This window comes from Cupressus sempervirens, chromosome 10 (genome assembly GCF_028749045.1).
Source record: "Cupressus sempervirens isolate cs-2001-9-10 chromosome 10, ASM2874904v1, whole genome shotgun sequence".
NCBI classification, from domain to species: Eukaryota; Viridiplantae; Streptophyta; class Pinopsida; order Cupressales; family Cupressaceae; genus Cupressus; species Cupressus sempervirens.
This window is the reverse complement of record NC_143127.1, coordinates 519,576,665-519,601,413: the sequence shown is the minus strand read 5'-3', so window position 1 is coordinate 519,601,413 and position 24,749 is coordinate 519,576,665. Positions and strand designations below refer to the sequence as shown.

The following is a 24,749-nucleotide window of genomic DNA, read 5'->3' as shown; positions in this document are numbered from 1 at the left end:
AAAAAATTATGATAATGAGATGACAAATGGGATTGCAAAGCTTGTGCATAAGTAATTAATATGTATACAATCTCCAAAAATAAGAATAAAAGTTGAGATTCCTAAATTGTCTGCGTTGCGAAGCTTTTTCAATTGAGGAAAGATTTATAAAAGCTAAAATTTGTGAAAGAAAGAAAGTATTGAACAATCATTGATAGTTTTTCATGTTCTCAATTTTAGAAAAATAAAAAACATTTAGAAAAACAAAAAAAATGGTAAGGCATATGAATCATTACATGAATAAACTGAATATCATATTCTTTTGTTGTTTCTGTTAAATTTTCTTTTATTAACATGAAATGCCTATTTTTTTTAGTAGCACGTCTTATTTCAGCTTATCTATATTTCTTATCAACTTTAACAATTGGCTACAACTTATTGCTGCCACCATTATCTAATCACTATTTAGTTCTTTGTGTCTCACATTCTACGGATGTTGATTACTTCATTCTATCTATGTGTTGTTTCAGCAACATTTTAATTGAAAAATCTGAATTTGATAAAAGATTACAATATTACCGTGGAATGCTATAAATTAATAATTTGTTTGGAATGTTAATTAAAACTCCATTCTTAGAATATTGAATTTTTGTTTTATTGGAGTCATTGGGTAGTCTTCATGTTCAATTTCATCCAGATTTGTCCGATTTGATTGCTCCATTATTGAATGCTTTCTGAATTTATGAGGCCATATGCTGATCATGTAATTTTAATTTTTTTCCTCTTTCTCGAACTTTCCAGTATGTTTTAGATGCAATATTATTGGTCTTAGCTCTTTTTCTTCAAAAGCACGTTGCGAGTTGGAATTTAGAGCAACCTGGAATTTCCCAAGAGAAGGCAGATTCTGCCATCACCTAGCAATTTTTTCCCATGTCCTTGCTATTTTTACCCCTTTGAGCAAGCTGGGTTTTGATTTGAAAAGTACACTTTCATGGCAAAACTTGAAATGTTTGGTAGGGCGAGGCTTAGATTTATTTCAAATTTGAAGAGAGGGAACAATTTTGAGTTTAGTGAGGGATCAATGATTGTTCAATACTTTCTTTTTTTCACAAATTTTAGCTTTTATAAATCTTTCCTCAATTGAAAAAGAAAGTATCGAACAATCATTTCCCTTCTTTGCTTAGCTTTTTTTTTAATGTTTTCCGTTAAGACAAAAGGTTTCTCATGTAATTAGTATAATTGCTGGAATCATCTTGTAAATTTTTTGTATTTGTAATTGGTTTTCAATGCCCATTGTAATGATATGATATGATATGATAGATTTTAATGACGTCTACGAGACTAAAGTAGTCTATGGGACCCATGCGATCACCCTCCCAAGTCAGGAGCGGAACTAGTCAGTTGTAAAGTTTTGGATAACTTGTCTCTCCTTCTTTGAAGTTTGGTAATCAAATCCGCTGCTCTCTTCACTTGATCTTCCTCGAATAAATAGTTGAAGTCCTTATTCTGCAATATTTTTGTATAACCAGATCTGATGTCATTGTAAGCCAGGCAGTACTTGACAAAGTGCTGCTCTGTCTCAACTATTCCCATATTACAAAATAAACATGTTCTGTCTGCCCACTCTTCCTTTGGAACTTGCCACCGACCAGTTTCACATTGCAGCTGATGTGAACTAGTAAAGAAAGAGATTAATAACTCCATCAGCACTTCTACCTTTTATATGTCTATAGGCTGTAGGCAAGTCATTTTTGTTATCCTTCTTGTCTACACAGTTTCTGTATAGAATGAAATAAAATATCTAGTTTTTAGTTTCCCCTTGTTCGTTGTGTTGGAACATGTAATTTTTGCCTGATTTCACCAATTTGATAAGGCCTAAACTGAAAAATTCATTATAATAGAGGTTGATTCTTTTGCAATTTATATTCTAAGACCTGTTGATGTGAGTTTTAGTCCACTACAACATATAGAATCAAATACTCAATGTTTTGGAGTGAAACACCAATTAGTCAATCCTCTTTTGATATAAGGTCATCTCTCATGCTAAGCTTGCAAAGTAATATCATGAAATGACTTTCAGGTTCAATTAATTGTGGATATTCGCTCAATGAATTAATGTGATTTTCGGGTAATCACTTAAGAGACTTATGCTATTCATCAATTGATATCAACTACTTGTATTTCTAAAGATTTGGCTTCACAATATGCAATGAAAATATGTCTTGTTATCCAATTATCACTTCCACTTCAACTTCAACTTGCTTCTACTTCTACTTCTAGCTATGAATGCAAGGAATCATGGATGACTTGGGTTCCGCTAGATGCAACTTAATCAACAACTTCATCCACCTTGTGCAAGCTTCGAAAAAGCACTTGAATGGTTTTCAAATCAGTATCAATCGCATCAAATGAATGCACACTAAAGATTGAATATCAATTGAAGTTAAGTGCTTTCAATCATTGACTTACCACACAAAGCACTCCTACCATCAGCAAGAAGCTAGTGGCCTGGATTTATTTGAGTCATCCATAGTTACTTCTATCCAACTAAACTATTTCAACATGAAAATAAATCTACTCCAAGTGAATGATTGAGGAAACCATGCAATACTTCAAAGCAACATCAATTAAAATTCAGCATGAAGAACCAACAATGAATTATCCATTACTTTGATAGCATCATAGCAACAATTTGATCAAGTCTTTCCCTTAGCTAGCTTACGCTACTTCTAGCTCTCTAATGCTTCTCCTCTAATCTAATGAATCTACTGACTACCATAGAATATACGGGGCCCATCCCACTCGCCGCCCACCCTGCATTATAGGTTTCTATGGGCTATTCGGCTATCCATCAATCTAGTTGAAACATGGGCCCCTACTATTTGACAAGTGCATGCATTACCGTTCTTGCGGCGAAGCCTTGGCCTTTTATAGGTATGCAATTACAATTAAGGGCCAAGATTTAGTCCTACAAACCCTAATTAGGGTTTCCAAATTTACAACTAATTACATGAGTGCATTGAAGCATGAGCCAGTAAGAAAACTACTATGGTTTTGATAACCAATGAGAAAATAGGACACTTGGCATGATTAATTGAATGTGCTTGGATCTGGAATTTTTTGATTGGACAAGACAACCAATTGCCACATGTAATATCCCCATCTTTTTAGCAATTCAGTGGAGTTCTTAGCCTTTACGTTCTCCAAAGGCTAAGTGGAGAAATTAGAAATTGATTAAATTAATTTCTTATAAAGTCATTAAATAAATTAAAATAAAAAGGTGACTTTATATTTAATTAATTTAATTAATTATTGTATTGCAAGGGAGAAGCTTCTAGAAAGTGCATTTAATTATTGGAAAAGAGGAAGCCTCTAGTAATTTAATTTTCTAGAAGCACAATTAATTATTGTATTAAAAGGGAGGAGTTTCTAGAGAGTGCATTAATTATTGGAAGGGGGAACCTTCTAGTAAATGTAATTAATTAATATTTTATTTCCTTCTAGAAGGGTGAAGGAAAAGTATAAATAGAGGTGGGAGCTTCATTGTTTAGCATCGGATTATTGTGAATTGCATTTGATAAGAGCTTGGAGGTATGAGTTATAGATTTTGTTATTGGCATTGGAGGACGTCTATCCTCTTTTGTGACATTCTAGATGTCATTCCCTTGGGGTTTGGTCTTTGAAATTCATTACTATGTATTTGATTTTATTAGTTTGAGAACTAATATTATTTCAATAGTGGTTCAATCTTCAGTTTGCGTAAATTCCGTTTTGTTCATGTTATTCTTATGTGGTTTCAAAGTCTATGCAAAAGCATTAGAGTCTTTATCAGCAGTTGCTTCAGTCTTGGGCATTTCCAAGGTGTCCATTACAGTGGTATTAGAGCTTTCCTGCAAAGTGTTTGACAAAATGTCAAACAACTGAAGTATAAAAGATTTTGGTGTTTGAAGAAGTTATAACCTCTTAGGGTTATTACAGTGGTATCCCATTACAGTGGTATCAGAGCCCATTATAGTGGTATCAGAGCAGAAACCTTTCGGGAGCATCTTCGACACTTTCGGGAACATTACCGAAACCGTACAGACCATTATACCACATCATCATGCTTATCGTGTAGATCCATTTAGCCATGTGCTATGTCTCCTAGCTTGTGGAATGTGTCTATTACAATGTAAAGTGCAAATATTTCTTGTTCGATTGTTAGAAAGTAACTTTGATCAACTTTTTTGAAATTGTCAATTCCTTGAGCATAACTGTGATTGTTCGCATTCCCAAATTGCTCCAACTTTCAAGTCTTCTCCATCCCTTAGGAATTTTTCGATCTGATCTGAACTTGATTGCATTTGTGAGCTTGGTGATAATTTCTTCATGTGATTGAATCCTTCCTTGATCTTGGATTTGGATTGCACTTGAGGTCTTGATAATATCTTTGAGTGATTGGACTTGCCTTCTTGAAAAATCTTTGTCTCGATTTAGATTTTCCTTTGATGATTTGATTCGAACTTCTTTATCACTTGAAGTCTTGAAGCAGCCCGCTTGCAATATTGCTTCTGATCATCCTTGCAAAATCAAAAAAAGAGGCATTGAACTTTATAAAGTTAATAAGCATGACAAATGAAGATGGCTGAATGGCATTGAAACAAAACTGGACCAACATTGAAACAAGAATGTATTTTCTCAAATCCAAGATCAATCTCCCTTTCTTCATGCAGATCTGAAGTTTCAGTTTTTGCAACTTGATAAGAACTCTTGTAAAAATCTAAGAAACAAATAGATTTTTTGATGTGAGGCATTTTCAGACTTCATCATTCTTTCCCTCCTGATTCGCATATAATTGCTTTGAAGGAAACCTGAAGTATTGATTTGTAATTAATTGATCCTTCATCACTAAACTTGGACCTAATATTCAAACGGTAATTCAGATTGGGCTTTGCAGACCTGCAGAGATTCTTTCTGTCCTTAAAGATATATTTTGCTACCAGATGGAGGTCGCTGCTATTCCATGAAAACATTTTGTTGATCCCATAGCAGAGATAATATTATCATGAATTGGTGATAAGAATGAATTCAATTGCACTCCTTAAATAGGTGATTAGGGATGTTTCTAGACGGGGACCGACTTGGCTTGGATAGCCAATAAAACTTGATTAACTTAATTTGTCTCTGCCTCTACAAGGCTGACCTGTTAAAGACAATTGCATTTTGTTCTTTGTGAAATTCAGATGCTGGTGGAATTAATACAGACATGGGTAACAATTTCCCATGAGAGGGCAGATTCTGCCTTCCTTGGGAAATCCTTTTACTCACTAAACTCAGAATTGTTCCCTCTCTTCAAATTTGAAATAAATCTGAGCCTCGCCATACCAAACATTTCAAGTTTTGCCATGAAAGTGCACTTTTCAAATCAAAATCCAGCTTGCTCAATGGGGTAAAAAATAGCAAGGACATGGGAAAAAATTGCTAGGTGATGGCAGAATCTACCTTCTCTTGGGAAATTCCAGGTTGTTCTAAATTCGAACTCGCAAAGTACCTTTGAATCTTTAATCAAATTGAACCTTGCCCTATCAATTTTTTGCAACTAAATTTGCTTTGCTGATGGGAATTTGGGTTAGTTAGGGTCAGAATTCCAAGGTTGATGGGAAATTAATTTCCAAAGAGGGTCACATTCTGACTCTTGATCGGAATTCTGCTACAACTGATCACATTCCAAGTAAAGATTCCAACCCTATTAGTCATCACTTTCGAGATTTTGCTATGTCCTCAACAAGGTTGCACGGGGATGGGGTTTTTTGGGTACTTAGCATACAGTAAGGGTATGTGTAAGGCTATTTTTCAAAAGAGGGGACGGGGGTACTTGGGTACGTCAAACTTTTTTTAATATAATTTAATATTTATAGAAAATCTGAAATTATGAGTCATGACAATGGGTTTTTAAAACAAGAACAGTGATAAAGTTTGCAAATGTAATGTATTGTTTTCAGTTTTAGATTTACAATATGTTTGTAATAATAATATATGATAAATGTTTAGATGCATAACAGAAGAGGCAGACTTTAAACATGAACAAGAAGATCATAAATCATATAACAATGCCATATTACAAATGATAAACTTCTGATTTGAACAGTTATGAAGTTTACTGTTAATCAATGTTGAATCATAAGTTTCAAATTGACTACGTATTGAATCAAGTTTGATAAACAACAAGCTGATACACAAACAAAAGGTATAACAAAAATCAGAAATCTTAGTCAAGGTCCTTAGCAATGATGCTTTCTATTGAGTACCCAATACATGGGGTAAGTGGGTATGTGTAGCAAGCATGTGGGTACGCATACCCATGCAACCTAGGTCCTCAATAATTTTGACAAATGTTAAGGATCTTTCTGTTTAGCAAAGGGGTGGAAATCCACCTAGGATGGGAATTATTTCCCAAAGAAGGTTGGATCCTGACCCTTGATGGGAGATCTCTGTCAAAACTTGATCATTTCTACTCTTCCAGCTTGGTAATGCTAATTTTAGGTGCTTGTTTACCATGGGCAACAATTTGCCCTCCCAACCATAGACAATCTTCTCCCCTGAGCACTGCTGCTTCTCTATAAAGCAGATTGTCTATTACGCTGTCTCAAATGGAGGAAGATTGATCTTCCTTTATATAAACCAATTAGGATCCAAGGAGGGACGAATCTCTTCCACGGTTCGGGCCCCCATTAATATTATTATATATAATAATTTAATAATTATATATAATAACACTGGCCCTTAATATAATAAGGTTGGGCCCACCCGAAAACGTATAATAATTATTATATAACAATATAATAATTATAATCAGAAAATATAAATACACCCTCTTACAATAATATAATAAGTATATTATAATATTTTATAATAATTATATTATCGCATAATATAATCATATTATTTCGTTGCATAATATAATAATATTATCTCACAATATAATAATTATATTACAAATACAATAATAGTATCAAGCATAATAATAATACAATAATATTATCAAGCATAATAATAATATAATTATTGTATCACAATAATTTATACTATCACAATCAATATTATATTTGAGTTGGCCAAGAAGGGGTCCGAACTAGCTACAAAAATCAACACCCCCTCTTAGCTAGGGCGGATTCCTTCTGAACAACCAAGTCACATCATAGTAGCTGGTCTATCATGACTTACTACCGCTGATCAAATAACCACAAATTCTTATTGTCAACATAGCTATTCCTAGAGGGAGAATAAGCACAAACATGAAATGACAACGACCCTACTTACTCAAAGAGCTCTTACACCTCTGACTTTTCGCTCTTGGAGAAGAATACATACCTCAGGCTTCTCGCTCTTAGAGATGAAATCATAAAGTACTTAAAGGCCACTTGAATGCTAAGGCTCCCTCTTAACCGTTCCTCCTCAATCTGAAATCAACCTTCTGACCTCCTTATTCAAGGTTGAATAGTCAGACTCCCTCTAAATGGAGTCTCCCTCTCAGTAGAACAACATTCTCACAACATATGCTAGAATCTGATCTAGCTAAATTCAACACTCATTAGCTAGTGAGTATTCAAAAAATACACTCCATCACCATGACACTCTTAGAGGGTGATCAAGAGCCTCATGGACTCTTTCTATGATATCCATCTTGCATACTTGTAGACGATGGACCTACCTTGCATTGCTTGCAGAGGGTAGGAGAGGTCTTGCATCTCAAATCTTCTCCTAGAGAAGACTACAACATCACCTTGCATTGCCCGAGAAGAGGTCTTACACCTTAAATCTGAAGAAAGCCCTACCACCTTGCATTGCCTACAGAGGGTGGTCCCACCTTGCATTGCTCGTTGAGGGTGGGAGATACAACTAAATGTATCAAGGAGTGGTCTATATGCTCTTTCATCTTCCCATTGTGTCCTGCAACCAAGAGAGTTTAAAAGTCAGACTAACATAATTATCAATGCAAGAAGCACACACTTAAGAATTTATGATCACAGAATGTTTATCTCTTATGAAAAATGCTCACTAGTAATTTGAATCCTAGACACATCTAGTACTCTAACCTTGATGCTATCCTTAAAGCATTCACAGAGATTAATAATAGTCCAAGACAATCTTGAAGAGAAGTATCAATACATGGTTCAATATGGTATGAATTAATAACAACATGAAAGATTGAAGAGCATTATTCAACCATAAAGAATACCTATCTCTTTATAAGTTAGTCTTCCCCCAAATTCCTATACTTTTATTGGTGATCATTTCTCTGGCTCTATTCCTGAAACATCATTTTGATTCATATGACATGTCCCTTGCAAGTTTAGAACCATTGACTCTCCATTTTCGAAGAATTTGCCAAGGTGACTAGATTGGAGTTTCTTTAATGGCTAACTAAACTTTTGTCAAGCAAAGTATTGTGCACAACACTGGCCTGTTGTTTCTTCCACCTGATCATGCTTGTTACCCTGGAAAATAGATTTGCAATGTATTGAGAAGGGCATTTCAATCACCAATATATTTCATTCCTTTCAGACTAATGGTTTTACTCATTGAATGCAAGTGATCGAGTAATTTCCTATAAGAAATCCCATCCAGAGAACAATCCTTCTGCCAAAGGTCATGCAATAGTTTCCCTTGCTGTTTCTGCAAAGCTTGTCAACAAGTGTCTTGTAATAAACTCTAGAATTCTCAGTTTGTCTATCATTTTCCCGAAGATTCCAATTGCATGCTTTAATTCCCAAGCAATGGACGAACTATTAATCAACAAGTTATAAACCATTTTACTTGGAGCAAACCCTTTAACAATCATTTTCTGGTAAGTCTACATGGCATCAATAGTCCTACTTTGCAAACAAAGTCTTGATATGAAATATCCCAAATCGGATATTTACTCAATTTTCTTCAAAAATATATTTAGAACTAAAACATCGATTGAAGTATTACAAAACAGCAATAGAAACCAGTAGATTCTCCAATAGATATAAACCCATTTAAAAAAAAATAATATTCAAGATTCAAGCATATGGAAATGCATTACAAATCAACAATATAAAATCCGTAAACTCTTATAAAATTCCTCCAAACATGTTATTTCATTATACAACAATAGTATAATAACCAGCATTCAAAATACAATCTTAAATACAGTTTTACCGTCAGATTGGAACTCTAAGAGAACAACTTGTAAGCGCATATGAGACACCTAAAGTGACGTCTCCATGGACAATGGGTTTGCGTCCACTGTCTGTTGGCACAAGGGGCTACGTCCTCACATTGGCTAAAAGTTGAAGCTTTTTGAATAACTCTTGCAAGAGAGAAACTGAAATCTGAATCATAAATCAAGCATTCCCAAATGAAAGAGTCTCTTCTCCTTTTATCCTCATAGCTGTGACTCTTTTTCTCTCTTGTCATCTTTAGCCCCCTTTGAATAGTAAATTGACCTTTTATAATAAGAGTCCACGTTTTCCTAGTCAATTTTAATATCATATAAATGTGTCCTTTAATATTTCTAATGTCCCAAAAAGGGGAAATTTCAAATCTCCCCTCCTTGAAATTGCTTCTCCTCAAGCAATCAGTACCAGGATCCCATACAAATCTACAAGTAGCTCTGGAGCCCAATTTGAAAACAATTCCCGCCATATTGTGAAGCAAGGTGTCCCTCTGCAATCCATCCATCAATCGGATCCCTAGATCCCATATAAATATATGAAATAATGCGACACTTGTAAACTGTACAACTCTGATCATCATTGCATCCAGCCTCCAACTGAATAGAACTACAACGAAGTCCTCAACAAGCCATAGATACATATTGTCAACATTTGGATCCCAAACCCCGTTGCCTTGACCATCCGATATGATGAGGTAAAAATGTATCAAGGGGCTATGTATAACCTAGTAGATGGTGACGACTAGACCTAAATAGATGATGTAAGAAATGAGATGCTCAAAAGCTGAAAACAACACCCTAGGTGCATCAAATACCATATTGTTGTTATGAATCTGGAGAACCTCCGGGTACATAGGTACTATGAATAAGAATGAAACTGAAAAACAATCCCTTGTGATCGAAACATAACTCTTATCAATACTACACCAAAATCTAGCCAATGCTGATGTATGTAATCCAACCAACTCCTGAATGGTGTGAAATCGGGAACCTATTTGGACTGATCCAATGACGAGCAACTGTAGTTAATTCACCACTCCCATCTTGTGACCAAGATTCGCTGCTAGGAGCTATACCAGGATCCTATATTTTGGAATCAAAACCATCCTCTTCATGGCAGTCAAAAGGAGTTCCCTTGTTTTTCACAAAAAGGGGATTATTGGAAGTCCAATCAGCATCTACTTCAAACAAAGGGTTGTCTACAAGCTGAATATAATCTGAAGTTTTGACATTTGATCATTTGGGGCAGCTATCAAAGTCATACGTCCGCCGAATGCTATCAAGTTCATCAATTACTTCTTGGAAAAACTCCTGCCTCTCTTTATCCTCATGTTCCCGAGAGTGATTCATGATCCTAATTTGATTTTCTGCTCCCTGAAGGGAAACCCGAGCATCATCTAATGCCCCATGAGTAAACTTAAGCTCTCTATTGAGCTCCATAATCTCATTCCTTTCTTTATTCAGCTGATCAACATGTAATTCAGCAACCTTAAGAATGTAATCCCTGTCAGCAAGCAAGCATAAATAATCTGATTTCATAGTTTCAAGAGCTGTTTTGATCACTTGCAAATCAGCAACAAGCCAATCTCCATCCACTCCCTTTTGAGCCTTCTTGTAGAGATCTCAACCATTTTGTGAGTGCTGTCATAACATACCAAAGATGCCACAACCATGTCTTTGCTAACCTTCAGTTGATCCTTTAAGGTATGCATTTCATTGTTGTCATGTTGAAGTGGTTCATCGTCTTGCAATGCAGTCTTAGATTGTTCCTCCAAATTCATGTCACGGACATCAGAAAATATGGTTCATCACACCTCTCAAAATCATAAGCCTTCTTCTCCCCGCTCTCTTGATTTGTATGCAAAGACCCAAGTATTACCATGTTATTATTTGTTAATAAAGACTCATCATACCAAGGCCCCAATTTGCTATTACCTCGCGTGCAACTGTTTGACAAAGTTAACCTTCAATTCACCAACGTAGAAACTTGCACCCTATGTAACATTTCCTATGTGATTGCGAGACAACTACAGATCAATGGTAGTTGATTGTTCCTCCATTTGATGATCTTGGTTTGCTAGAAATTCTTCATACACATTTTTGCATTGGTCTTTTGCAAGGAGATCCTGAACCAATTCCAAATACTTTCTTTTCACTATATCAGTCTTATTTTGCTGCTCGGGATGAAAATCCATATAATCACTGAATGGTAATTAATTCTGAACTCGGGTAGGAAGTTTTTGATACTCTCTATAAATGTTGAGTATTTCTGTTCTTATATCTGCTGATTGTGGCCTCCACAGTCCAGAATATTCAACTCTTTATATCGCTTTTTGTGTCTTTGTGTTTCAGACTGCACCATCTATGTTCATTAAATACTATGCTACCATCTCCAACCTTATTAGTATTACTTCTTGGTGACAATCTTCTTGTATTTACATGTCTCTTGGAATAATTGTGAAATTCTTGCTTTTCCCATAGCAATCAGATGAAGTTTGCATAAGCTTAGTTTTTGGGACTTGCTTGGGCTAGTGTGCCTAGCTGGTATGAGCTCTGAATCTTTGTCAACTGGCACTCCCTTCCTTTTTGGAGAGCATGTTTGGATTCTTTTGTGTCTAGTTCCTGCAGTATGAGCCCATCTTGAACGCCTGCTTTGCATTGGCATAGTATCATACTGGTGCAACATTTTTTTGTCACTAACATCTTCCCCATTTTCTGAGGTGTAATCTACAAGGGAGCTAGAGGGTTTAACTTCCGTTGAAGACTTGGAAATTTTTGAAAGATTTGTAGCCAGTTCAGCAGCACTGCCATTATTGTAACCCAAATCCTCAAAATGACGATTATCAATAGAACAAGAATCAAATGAGGAACCCTTCACAAATCCATGCCCAATTGATCTTAGACCAACATTATGGTAGCTATTTATCAAACCAATTCCACCTAGAAATCTTTTTGTCTTTTCAAGGCTTGAAGTCTCAACAAATTTTTCCTTGACACTACTAGAAACCAGTAAAATATCTCTTTCAAATATTGGATCTCCACATCCAATACGCAAAGCTGATTTCTCATTCCTTTCATTGAAATAAGCTCCTCTCTGCTTCTTGATGCCGTCAGAGAACTCGTTTATATTGCTACTTTCATCATTTACTGATTGTATGGATGTGCTATCTATGTGTGTTCCAACATCGAAAAATAAACCAACTCCAGTTTGGCAAGATTTGGAATTCTTTGAATTGAACTTCTTTGACCCTCCAGGTCCTCCCATTGACTCTTTGGTGGGCTTGCCAAACTCAGTCACAAAAGGGGCTGATTGTTGAATCCCTTGTATCAACTCCTTTGATGAATGTAGAGAATACACAACATTTTCCATCTGCAGAACTTGTTGCAAGAAGAACACTGTTAGTGTGCCATGCAACACTCGTCACAGATGAGTTGTGTTTTTTTTCTTCATAATCTTGCTGACCCACCAGTTATTATCTTGCTCATAGTAGCAAATACAAACACCTTTTGCTCCACTTCCAATAACAAACTTGTTTTTCTCTTAGACTCCACTTAACACAAATAGCAACACGATTGAGTTTGAGAATCACGTGTCAGCAACCACTCAATACCCTCTAAACTCCAAACATACGAATTTCTATCATGTGACATAGTAACAATCTTATTTAATCTCATACCCCAATCTCTCCCTGATACACGTTGATCATGCTTCTGAAGAAGGTGTATTCTATTCCATATAGAATTACCATCTGGTGATGCTTTGTAAATATGCACTTTACTGTTGTTAGGGCAAAAAACAACCACTGTAAGCACATAGACTGGAGAATGTCGTAACACTTGCAGGGAGTAACTCCAAACAATAAATTCAAATTTTGTTTAGTTTTTTGAATATGAAAGAAAGCCACGTTATTAGAGTGCTGTCCAATTGTGAATGTCTATTCCAAACGTCAATTTCGAATTTGTTTTACCCTTACTAAGTAATGCATGCCTAAAATGGCCAACACCAACTTTAAATTTAACTCCTCTTTGCGATATCAAGACAACATATCAAATATTGCATGAGACGATTCACCAACAAGAGATGCTTCCACACAAACCTTTCATGATATTATTTAATCTTCCTCGAGTGATCACTGAAACGGAGAGTTACACTTGTATAAACTTTCTTTCAGTAATGCCACACATGCTAACCCCTAGAAGATTCCACTCAGACAATCAATTGCACATACCATTAAGGCTCCTTCCCATATCATATGTGTTTATAGGTTCCGCAGTCTATATCTAATTCTTCATCACTCTTGTAGATGTTCAACAATTAACTTCATGGTATTTCCATTCACGACAATTGTGAAAATTCTCTGGCCTCATTTAGCCACCAAGAGGTTTGTTTGTGCTCAAACAAGAATATAGCTGTGCTCAGAAGCTGTCAAAATAATTTCTTGTTGAAACAATTCAATGTTACTGTTTTGCGTGCGACTATACTGGAGGACCAGTTGACCAATGGAGAAGCTGTATTAAACTAGGTAGATATCTTTAAAATATCTGCTAGCCAATGAATATATTGCTAGTCTATGTAGATGAAGGTGGTAAATCACTTTTCCTCCCAATCTGTCGATGCAATTTTTCAAGACAACAAGCTATATGAGATATATTGATCTCATATGAAATGAGGAAATATTATAATATTTGAGCGACAATCACTTTATCAATATAAAATATTCCTTAGTATGAGAGCTAACAAGTAGCAACTTCTCCTCTTAATTGATTTACAGAATTTAATTGTGCCTCCCTAGACTCTACCTTCCAAATTTACCGCATCTTTAGATTTTAATCTATATTTCTCACGGCATGACACTGGAAATTTTTAATAGGGTTTGAGTTTAATATCTTGAAACCTTGGCTCCCTATATTGTCCTCTTTCGAAGTGTAATCTCCAGCCACCTGTAATGTGGTGAGACGAATATATATATATTTCCCAACACTTCATACACGCCTAGCAAGCTATTTCGGGTCCATGAATATTGTTCAGGCCCAAGTTTGACCAACAACCTGTAACATTTCAATGTAGTAACACGGTAAATATGCTCTTGGTATGTACCGATAATTCCACTCTTACGGCATGACTTAAGAAGAAGAAACTTTCTGCATTTGCAATGAGCTCCAGTGGGCAGCCAATATTCCAGTCTCCATCAATTCATGATTAGCCACACACTTAATACTGTCCCACAGTCGTAACAAATATGATCTTCTTTTGATAACACAGAGTGACTAGAAAGCTTTTGAATAGTTACAATTCCTTCCAAAAGTCTTCTGCTTCTATGAATATATCATGTTTCTACAAACAATCTTAGGACTCCATTAATAGTGGTAATAATTCTTGGTGCTGGTCATATGAAGTCACCGCAGCACTGTATAGTGAAAACTGCAGGCACACCCGATATTCTTCCACAACAACAGAGATTATATCACCAACTGGCTGCTTCTTGTGGTAAAGACAGCTTAACCTAATTTTCAACTCATTGAATGAATCTTAAAATTGATTCTTAGACTTTCCAAAAGTTCTTCACAAGCTGGCAGGGAAACTCTCTTTGATTGAACCTCTGGCTATACCCAACAGGTTGGCAGGTTCGAGGGTCTAATACCACTAAAATATTCCCAAATTGGATATTTATTCGATTTTCTTCAAAAATACATTCAGAACTAAAACATAGGTAGAAGTATTACAAAACAACAATAGAAACAAGTAGATTCTCCAATAGATATAAACCCGTTCTTTAAAAAAAATAATATTCAGGATTCAAGCATATGGAAATGCATTACAAATCAACAATATAATATCCGTAAACTCTCATAAAACTCCCGCAAACATGTTATTGCATTATACAACAACAATACAATAACCAACATTCAAAATCCAATCTTAAATACAGTTTTACAGTTAGATTGGAACTCTAAGAGAAGAACCTGTAAGCGCATACGAGACACCTGAAGTGACGTCTCCACGGATAATGGGTTTGTGTCCACTGTGTACCGGCACGAGGGGCTATGTCATCACACTGGCTGAAAGCTGAAGCTTTCTGAATAACTCTCGCAAGAGAGAAACTGAAATCTGAATCATAAATCAAGTATTCTCAAATGAAAGAGTCTCTTCTCCTTTTATCCTCACAGCTGTGACTCTTCGACTTCTCTCTTGGCTTTTTATTTTATCTCTCCTTGTCATCTTTAGCCCCCTTTGAATATTAAATTGACCTTTTAAAATAAGAGTCCACGTTTTCCTAGTCAATTTTAATATCATATAAATGGGTCCTTTAATATTTCTAATGTCCCAAAAAGGGGACATTACATGATTTCAGATAATTATAAGTATGTGCATTTGGAGTGCATCCATAGAGGTCCATCTGATGAAAGATTCTGTGAGCAACATCCATGTGCAAGGACTTGGCATATCCTTTGATCATAGCATTGAGGGTGAAATATCAGGAGTAACATTGCCATTTGCTTGAACAGAGCTCGCTTATTAATCTGAGGTTTTTCACGTGAGCCTATACACACTAACTGCCCTATTCAGCCAACCAGCTTGAATACAGGTAAAAATAACAGTGTTAAACAGGGTCTTGCTACCATCTCAAACTCCAGCCATTCACTTCTTCAATAAGAATCTCCACTTTTGTAATGTTAGCACAGAAGATATTTTTTTGGATCATGAGTTCATATGTTAGATGGTTATGATTGTACCTTTTCTGCTGAGAAGCCCACTGAATCAAAAGCAAACTTATGGTTTGTTTCCTGCTTCAAAACTTCTGCAACATGTTTTGGCTGGAAGCCCGATTGCAGTGTTTGTGTCCATTTCTCAAACTGTGCTTCACTTTCATTGGGGCAGTGCCCACAAGCAGAAATCATGTAGGCATTGCTCAAAGAGCTGTTTCGTTTACCAGGGATTGTGGGTATATGTTTCATGAGAGCCTATACACACTAATTGCCCCTACTCAGCCAACCAACTTGAATACAGGTAAAAATAACAGTGTTAAACAGGGACTTGCTACCATCTCAAACTCCAGCCATTCACTCCAATAAGAATCTCCACTTTTGTAATGTAGGCGCAGAAGATATTTTTTGGATCATGAGTTCATATGTTAGATTGTTATGATTGTACCTTTTCTGCTGAGAAGCCCCCTGAATCAAAAGCAAACTTATGGTTTGTTTCTTGCTTCAAAACTTCTGCAACATCTTTTGGCTGGAAGCTCCATTGCAGCGTTTGTGTCCATTTCTCAAACTCTGCTTCACTTTCCTTGGGGCAGTGCCCACAAGCAGAAATCATGTAGACATTGCTCAAAGAGCTTCTTTGTTCACCAGGGATTGTGGCTATATGTTTCATGAGAGCCTATACACACTAACTGCCCTACTCAGCCAACCAGCCTGAATACAGGTAAAAATAATAGTGTTAAACAGGGACTTGCTACCATCTCAAATTCTAACCATTCACTCCATCAATAAGAATCTCCACTTTTGTAATGTAGGCGCAGAAGATATTTTTCAGATCACGAGTTCATATGTTAGATGGTTATGATTGTACCTTTTCTAGTTAAGAAGCCCACCGAATCAAAAGCAAACTTTTGGTTTGTTTCCTACTTCAAAACTTCTGCAACATCTTCTCACTGGAAGTCCCATTGCAGCATTTGTGTCCATTTCTCAAACTATGCTTCACTTTCCTTGGGGCAGTGCCCACAAGCAGAAATCATGTAGACATTGCTCAAAGAGCTTCTTTGTTCACTGGGGATTGTGGGTATATGTTTCTTAAAAGCCTGACTCTGAAGCCGATTGATAAATCCATGGCGGATAATTGCATGGGGCTGTTTGTGTGCCTTTAATTTGTCTCGCTATCAAAACAGGTCAACGGCCACTTTTGTTCAACACTACTGTCTGACAACCAGAACAAGTTCCCAATCTCCACAAATTGACTCAATTTACCTCCTCCACAGTTAACACATTTAAGTGTCCTAAAAACCAATTTTGCCCAAACTTCCCCAATGGGAATGCACATCAAGAACCTCTATTGACATTACGGATGGGTCCCTATGCAGAGTGTTGTGAAAGTAGACTGTCGCAGCTGTGTCAGAAACAAATACCATCATTTCAACATATGATTGCTCATTATTTAGAGATCACCCTGGCTTGATAGAATAGACCTGAGTTCCTCCAATGGAGATGTCAAAAAGTGGCTCCTGGTCACCCAAGACATCTTCATACAATCCAAAGAACAGCTGCAACGTATAATGATCTTAAGTAAGGCCGGTTACATTGTAACAATTTCAGGGCCATCTGACAGGGAAAAGTAGCAGAATTTATTCAGCTGCGGTGCAATGTTGCTTGTGCTAGTGGCATTGCAGATTGTCCACTTGTGTAGCCAAAGTCTTTGAGCCAGAGAAAGTTATTGGTGTCAAAATCCAACAAGAAGTTAGATGTGGTTCACGACACTGCAATAGACTACAATGGTAAGCCCATGACCACCTACTATTTGGATCGAAGCATCAAAATCTTTGGTCTCAGCAGCTCTTATTTGCTCACACAAATCGCTACTCTCTGGTTGCCAAGGCCCTGTTTAGCAAGTTGCATGGGCACATCCTAAATTCCGATCTTTGTCTCCCTCCTTCCTCGTATAAATCATAATGGACCCGTCAGAAGAATCACAAGCGAGGCAGAGGAATTTGACGAAGGAATTGTGATCAATGAAGACTTGAAATTGCGACCAGTTGTTCCCATCATGCGACAAAGACAAATAGAGCAGGCGTGTTTGACATCTCTGCATCATGAGAAGTTCTGCCGTAAATGCCTTTTGAAGTAAGTAATCCACCTTCGCCAATGCCATTTCAATCCAAATTCTTTCTTTGTTGCTACACATCTTCCTATTTAACTCTACACTTAAATTCCGTTGTGCAAAGTATATCTGAGAATTGGCTCATGCAATTAAATTTGCTGTGTGAAACAGATTTAAGCAATCATGACTGGAAGATGCTGAAAGAGGCCTCACCAATTTGATTCAGTTCTCATGGAATTGGCTTTCTTTTGGCGCAAGGTATAGCAGTGCAGTTTGGGTTTGTCTACGCTTACATCTGGAGAGCACACAATTTTACTGAGAGTGTAGGGGCGGGGAGGGAAAGGTGAATCAGTATAATAATGATTTTGCCAATAAAAAACTTTTATCCAAACAATAACTTCAAGTACTGAAATAAATAGTTATGCACATGACACAATTATACAATGTTTACGTGGAAATCCAATGCGGGAGAAGACCACAACAAATAATTGCTGTATATATAAACTTGTTCTTTTACAATATTTTGTAGGCTCCAACCTACTAGAGCTTCCAACCCCTATGTTTATGAGCACCAACTCATTGGAAGCTCCAACTCCCACACTTTGCAGGCACCGACCTATTGGAAGCATCAACTCCCTCCGTTGTCTTCGTGAGCACCAATCCACTGTACACATACTTCTTTTCCACCTTGGCAATGTCGCTTACTCAATTGATGATAGACTATTTAATTAACTCCCTTATTTGTTGCTTTACTTCTCTTTTCTTATCTGCACACTATTTTAGCAGCATATACGTCTTATTTGTATCTGCAGAAATTCTCTATTACATCTCTGTATATGCTTTTTCTTTGTCAGCATACATATAGCCTTTTTTAACTGAATTTTATCCTAACACACATATCTGATTGAAATCAGAATACATCTGCATAGCCTTTTTTAATATTCTTCTTTACATCTCGGTTCTTTTACTCTTTCTTTTTCATCCACCGCTTACTCTTTCATACCATTTATTTGCATTATATATATGTGTGTGTGTCAGATTTTATTCTTCTTCCTCTTATATTTCTTCTTCACATCCAAATGCTAACTTATCTTTCTACCAATGATTCATTTCTCCTTTTATATTTAACTCATATCAGATTGTGACTTTTCAAACATTATTTCCCATTAGTCACGCCTTTTCAAATTTTCTTAATCATACACTTATGTTTGTAGAGTTTATTTATACCGCCTAAAAAACAATTTTAATTATTTTTATTTGCACAAATATTGATTTCTCTGGACTCTTATATTTTTGAATTGGAACTTTTAACGGCATATATTGGCTGGCTTTAATATCCAAGTCACTGTATACTCTGAAATGCTATTGGGATTCCTCGGTCTATCGCTGCATATTTTGGAATTTCCTTTCACATGATGGCTTGAGTCTTTCAAACTTGTGAGATTTTATTTGTTATGCTGATTACTTTATTCTTAATTTATTATTGCCACATCCTTGGAATTATTTGGGTTCTTTAAATGAATCAGGACCTTTCTAACTATTATTTTTTGAATATCCAACCGCTGTATCAATGCTTTCCTCTCAGCAAAAGTAATATACAAACCGTTCGACAAAGATTGTTTGATGTGGAGTCCTCCTTCAAACTTATCTTGGGCCATCTTAATCAATAGCATAGATTCTCAGTTTCTGTAAGACTTGACTTTCTCATGTTGCATGGCTCCAATCATTGCAGTAAGATGGTGTAATCTGAATCAATGCATTGAACCTTTGAAACCAAGCAATTTCCTGTAGTCACTTTTGCAGAAGATTCATCGTTTTATATTCTTCTTTACCCGTTTATTCAGTTGCAAGTCAATATACGTGTCTTCAATATATTCGTATTTTAAATCTATTGCTATTTCAATTTGTTTGACATTGATTTTTTTATATATCTACGGATGTGAATGATATCTTGCTGCGATGTATTTGTTTATTACTTTTTAAAATCTTGCAATGGACACCTTAGAAATGCCCAAAAATTAAACCAACTGCTGATAGGAATTTAGTCAAATAATTTGCATCCAACTCTTTATTTCTCCATTTAATGTATAAACCCCTTTATGTCTCCTGAAATAAAATGTTTGTTTGTTTTTTATGTCTTTGCATAGATTTGAAATCACATAACATGAACAAGAAGGAATTCACAATAATATGCAAACTGAAGATTGAACTACTGCTGAAATAATATTATATTCATAATTAATAAAATCAAACACATAGCAGACTTTTCAACTCACTAATTACTCCAGCATTATAACATAATGTTCCGGTAATGACTTCCCGTCTTGCTGCTCCAGTAACATGAATAGTGCTGTGCTACAGTGACATGAATAGTGTCACGCTACAGTGTCGTGAATGGTGCTGCTCTACAGTAATGTGAATAGTGCCGCACTACAATGCTGCTACAGTATAATTTGTCTTCAATTAGTCCAAGATCTTCATAAAAATCATCCCTTCAGAATGATATAAGCATCAGACAAGAAGTGGGGAGGATATGAGCAAACATCCAATCTTCCTGTACCTGGAAATGTGCCCAATCTGCCTGTTAATGAAGCTGATAACAATGAATTCTAAAGGCCAGACCCTAAGGGAATGACGTCTAGAATGTCACGAGAGGATAGATGTTCTCTAATGCTAAGAATGGATTTGCAACTCACACATCAATTTCTCCTCGTATTCAACCTTCCCAAACGAAGCCACCAATGCTTCCTTTTATTCTTTCTCCAAGGGTCGACTCAACTCTCATGAGCAATGTGGGATAAAAGATGCGCAATATAAAACATATTAAAATATTCACTTATGTCTCCCTTTGGCGCCCCTTTGATTTGCACACATTCCCATAAAATTTAATATTAAAGTAACACTTTAATATATTACAATTAAATTAAATGTTACTTTAATAATACTTTAGGCATAAAAATATATTAACTACTGGACTCCGAACAACACGAGTGATAGTTCGTTGGAAAGCTCTCGTCGAGGAGTATCAAATCAAATCACCAAAACTAGCCTCCCTTGTGTCCTACTGATTTACTAAAAATAATAAGTATGCTTGAGACTGAGTAAATCAACTCTATTTTGGCCCAAATTGAAGATGACTAGGTCAAACCACTCTAGGATCCCTTTAAATCCTTCATTAGCTCTCGCGACCATGTAGAACTAGGCTAATGCACACTCACTTGGTCCAATGTTAAAGTGGGGACATTACAAATTGTGGTTTATATGCTCTTCATCATCTACATGTTCTTTATAGTGATGTTATAATCACTTACATATATGTTTCTATTTCTGTTTTCATCCCACAACTTTTATTTGCAGTGCCACTTATGACATTGCAATTTTCTTCTTAAGTTGAACATCATTGATCTGCATGTGATATTATTATTGTTGTTTTAGTCATTGCTAGACTTAAGTGGTATTCAATTCCCATCATCTTTTTTATTCTCTTTGTATTGTATCTCGATTTACCAGTGTGAGTACTCTATCACTTTCAGCTGAGACTATAAATATTCTCTTTGTTATTCTTATATTTTCTATTGGCTGCTCTGTAAATCTGAAACTTGTTCATACATCATAGCTTTGCTTCTTGTGTTTTCATACCTTTGACATCGATGAAGGTTATTCTAACCATCTTATCCTTTCTTTGTGAATCTCTTTGACACCAATGACAATGACATTATTGCTTCCTTTTCTTTGACATCAATAACAATTCTTCCATCAGCATCAATATTTTGCATTCAGATAGGTCTGATAGCACAACGAATGGTAGACCGCCTGCAAATCCCATTACAACCCTTAAATAAATGAGTGCACTAAATCGCTTGATCCGCCCATGGCTCCAACATAGTTTATAGTAGATACCGCCCATGGCTCCAACATAGTTTATAGTAGATACCCGGATTTGACCATAGCTCTGATACCATGTTAACTTTAGGGGATAAAGTAGATTGTATATTACGCTGCCTCAAATGGAGGAAGAGTGATCTTCCTTTATATCAACCAATTAGGATCCAAGGAGGGACTTCCAAGGTTCGGGTCCCCAATTCATATTATTATATAATAATAATATAATAATTACACATAATAACACTAGCCCTTGATATAATAAAGTTGGGCCCACCCAAAACATATAATAATTATTATATAACAATATAATAATTATAATAAAAAAATATAAATATGTTCCTTCACAATAATATAATATTCATATTATCAATATAATTATTATATTATAATATTTTATAATAATTTTATTATTGTATAATATACTTATAACCTTGCAATATAATAATAATATTACCAATACAATTATATCATCAAACATAATAACAATATAATTATTGTATGACAATAAGTATATTGTCATAACCAATATTATATCTCATTCAGCCAAGAAAGGGTCCGACTTAGCTACAAAAATCAATAGGTAATGCATACCTCCTCCTAAATTCTCTATGCTTTCAACAAATTTGGATTGGACGAAAATATTATTTCAACTAGGCAGGGGTGTAATTTTGTCATGATGGGAATTGTTTCCAAAAGAGGGTCAGATTTTGACCTCTGATGGGAAATCTCAGTCACTTCATCAAAGTTTTTTAAAGTCCTTAAACCATGGTTTAAAATATCGGCAAAATATCGCCAATCTCGCGATATTTCGCGGAGCACAAGCCTGGCCGAGAATATCGCACCATAAATCGGCAACGAGATATGGAATAAAATCGCGGCACCTGTTTAGGAATATATCGTGGTAAAAGGAAAATATCGCAGGCAAATGTCATTTAAAATTGAGCGGGCCATTCTGTAATGACCCTTGCCAATAGGCCACTAATAACCAATAATACTGAACTGTGGAATTTCGTCAAACACTTGGCATGCAAACTAAATACACTGCTGAAAGTAAATTGCTGAATAAAGGAAATTGTTGTGCAACAAATCTACTCAAATAATTGATGTAAAATAGTGCCAATATATTCATTCAATGATAACCAAATACTTTTACATATGTTATCCGTTTTTCAACTCAAGGCATTACAACATGGCACATTACAAACAAACCCTTACAACTGAGAATTTCTTGCAATACAACTGAAATGAAAGAACTTCGATTAAGCAAAAAGTTGGAGACTGAATGCTGAAGACGAAATGACGAAAAATACAACTCCAACCTGCCCTCTAACTTTCTGTTCGTACGGCTTGCAGGTACAGTCGTACACGTATGGACTGGTACAACACCTGGCAAAAATAAATACTGGGCTGAAAGGTGCTGAAAATGCTATGGAAATAATCGCTAGGCTCCAAGGAAAATTCTCCTAGAAAATAAAATCAAACTCTCAGCCAACAGTGAGATATGAGCAAAAATGTATGTCCAAGCTGAAAATTGACTCTTGTTGGAAATGTCCAAATAAGCCCAACTTGAAGTAGCTGAATACCACTTTCAAAGTGCAACCCTTCAAAGGATATTTCACCTCCTCAGTTATGCAAATCTTTAGGAGACTCCGTTCCTAATGATCAAATGACAATCTGTAGACCAAGATGGCGTCACAAATGCTCAAAGAGAAAAGTAGTGTAAACTCAAAACTTGGGATGTCCAAATGAGAGGCCAAGCACTTTAGTTATGCACTTTTCTAAGAAGCCTCTAAGAACTTCTACAAGTATCCATAAAATATTCTTATGAAATCCCTTTATAATGCACTTTTATAAAAAGTAACTTTATAAAATAAAAAAAAGTGCAACTAAACTCAAATCATAATATTTTGGTCCTGCATAACACATAAAATAAAAATATAATAAACCCCATCTCTCCTAGAGCAAATAAGACCATCTTATCCCCAAATAATCATCAGAATGACTCTCTCACCAAAAACATTTGCCTACGAGAGTCCATGATAGGCAAATTCACTAAAAAATAACATGTCATTGAAAAGGGGACATGACAGTCCACCCCTCCTGAAATTGCTTTCCCTCAAGCAATCTCAAAGCTAGATGTTGCAAAATATCTTCTCCCTCCCATGTGGCATCCTCCTTGGGTAAATCTCTCCACTTCACCAAGTACTCTCTGATAGTCCTCCTACGGAGTTGTCTCTCTCTACTATCAATGATGTACTTAGGAACAAGAACCAATTTCCCGTCATCATCCAATGGAGGAAGAACTGCTGAAGGCACAACATGCTGACCCAACGCCTTCTTGAGCCGTGACACATGGAAAACATTATGCACCCTGTTGTCTGTAGGAAGCTCAAGCTCATAAGCCATCTCACCTATCTGCCTGATAATCCTGAAAGGGCCATAGTATCTAGGCTTAAGCTTCTTTGACCCCCTCTTCTTGAGAGTAGACTGTCGGTAAGGCTGCAGCATGAGGTAAACCATGTCACCAACCTCAAAACTCCTCTCTATCCTCTTCTGGTCTGCATACTGCTTATGCTGATTCTGTGCTTTGGCAATATTATCTGTGAGAGCATCAACAATGTCCTTGCTCTCCTGAAGCAAATCCCCAGCATGAGGAACTCTAACATCACTCATAAGCAAATCAACAAAGCTCGGTGCATTATAGCCATATAGTGCTCTGAAATGAGTCATCTGAATAGACATGTGATAGGTAGTATTGTAGCAATACTCACATAAATAAATCCAACCCATGCTTTCTGCTGACCAGCCACGTAGTTCCTCAAATATCCCTCCACCCACTTATTTACTATCTTTGTGTGCCCATCAGTCTACGGGTGGTAAGTGGTGCTA

The 24,749-nt window shown here is 36.1% G+C and overlaps 1 protein-coding gene across 2 annotated transcripts in view; it reads left to right on the top strand.

Moving 5' to 3' along the window:
- RMI1 (recQ-mediated instability protein (DUF1767)) overlaps positions 1-24,749 on the top strand; it is a 314,057-nt gene that overhangs the window by 1,326 nt on the left and 287,982 nt on the right. The window lies entirely within an intron of this gene.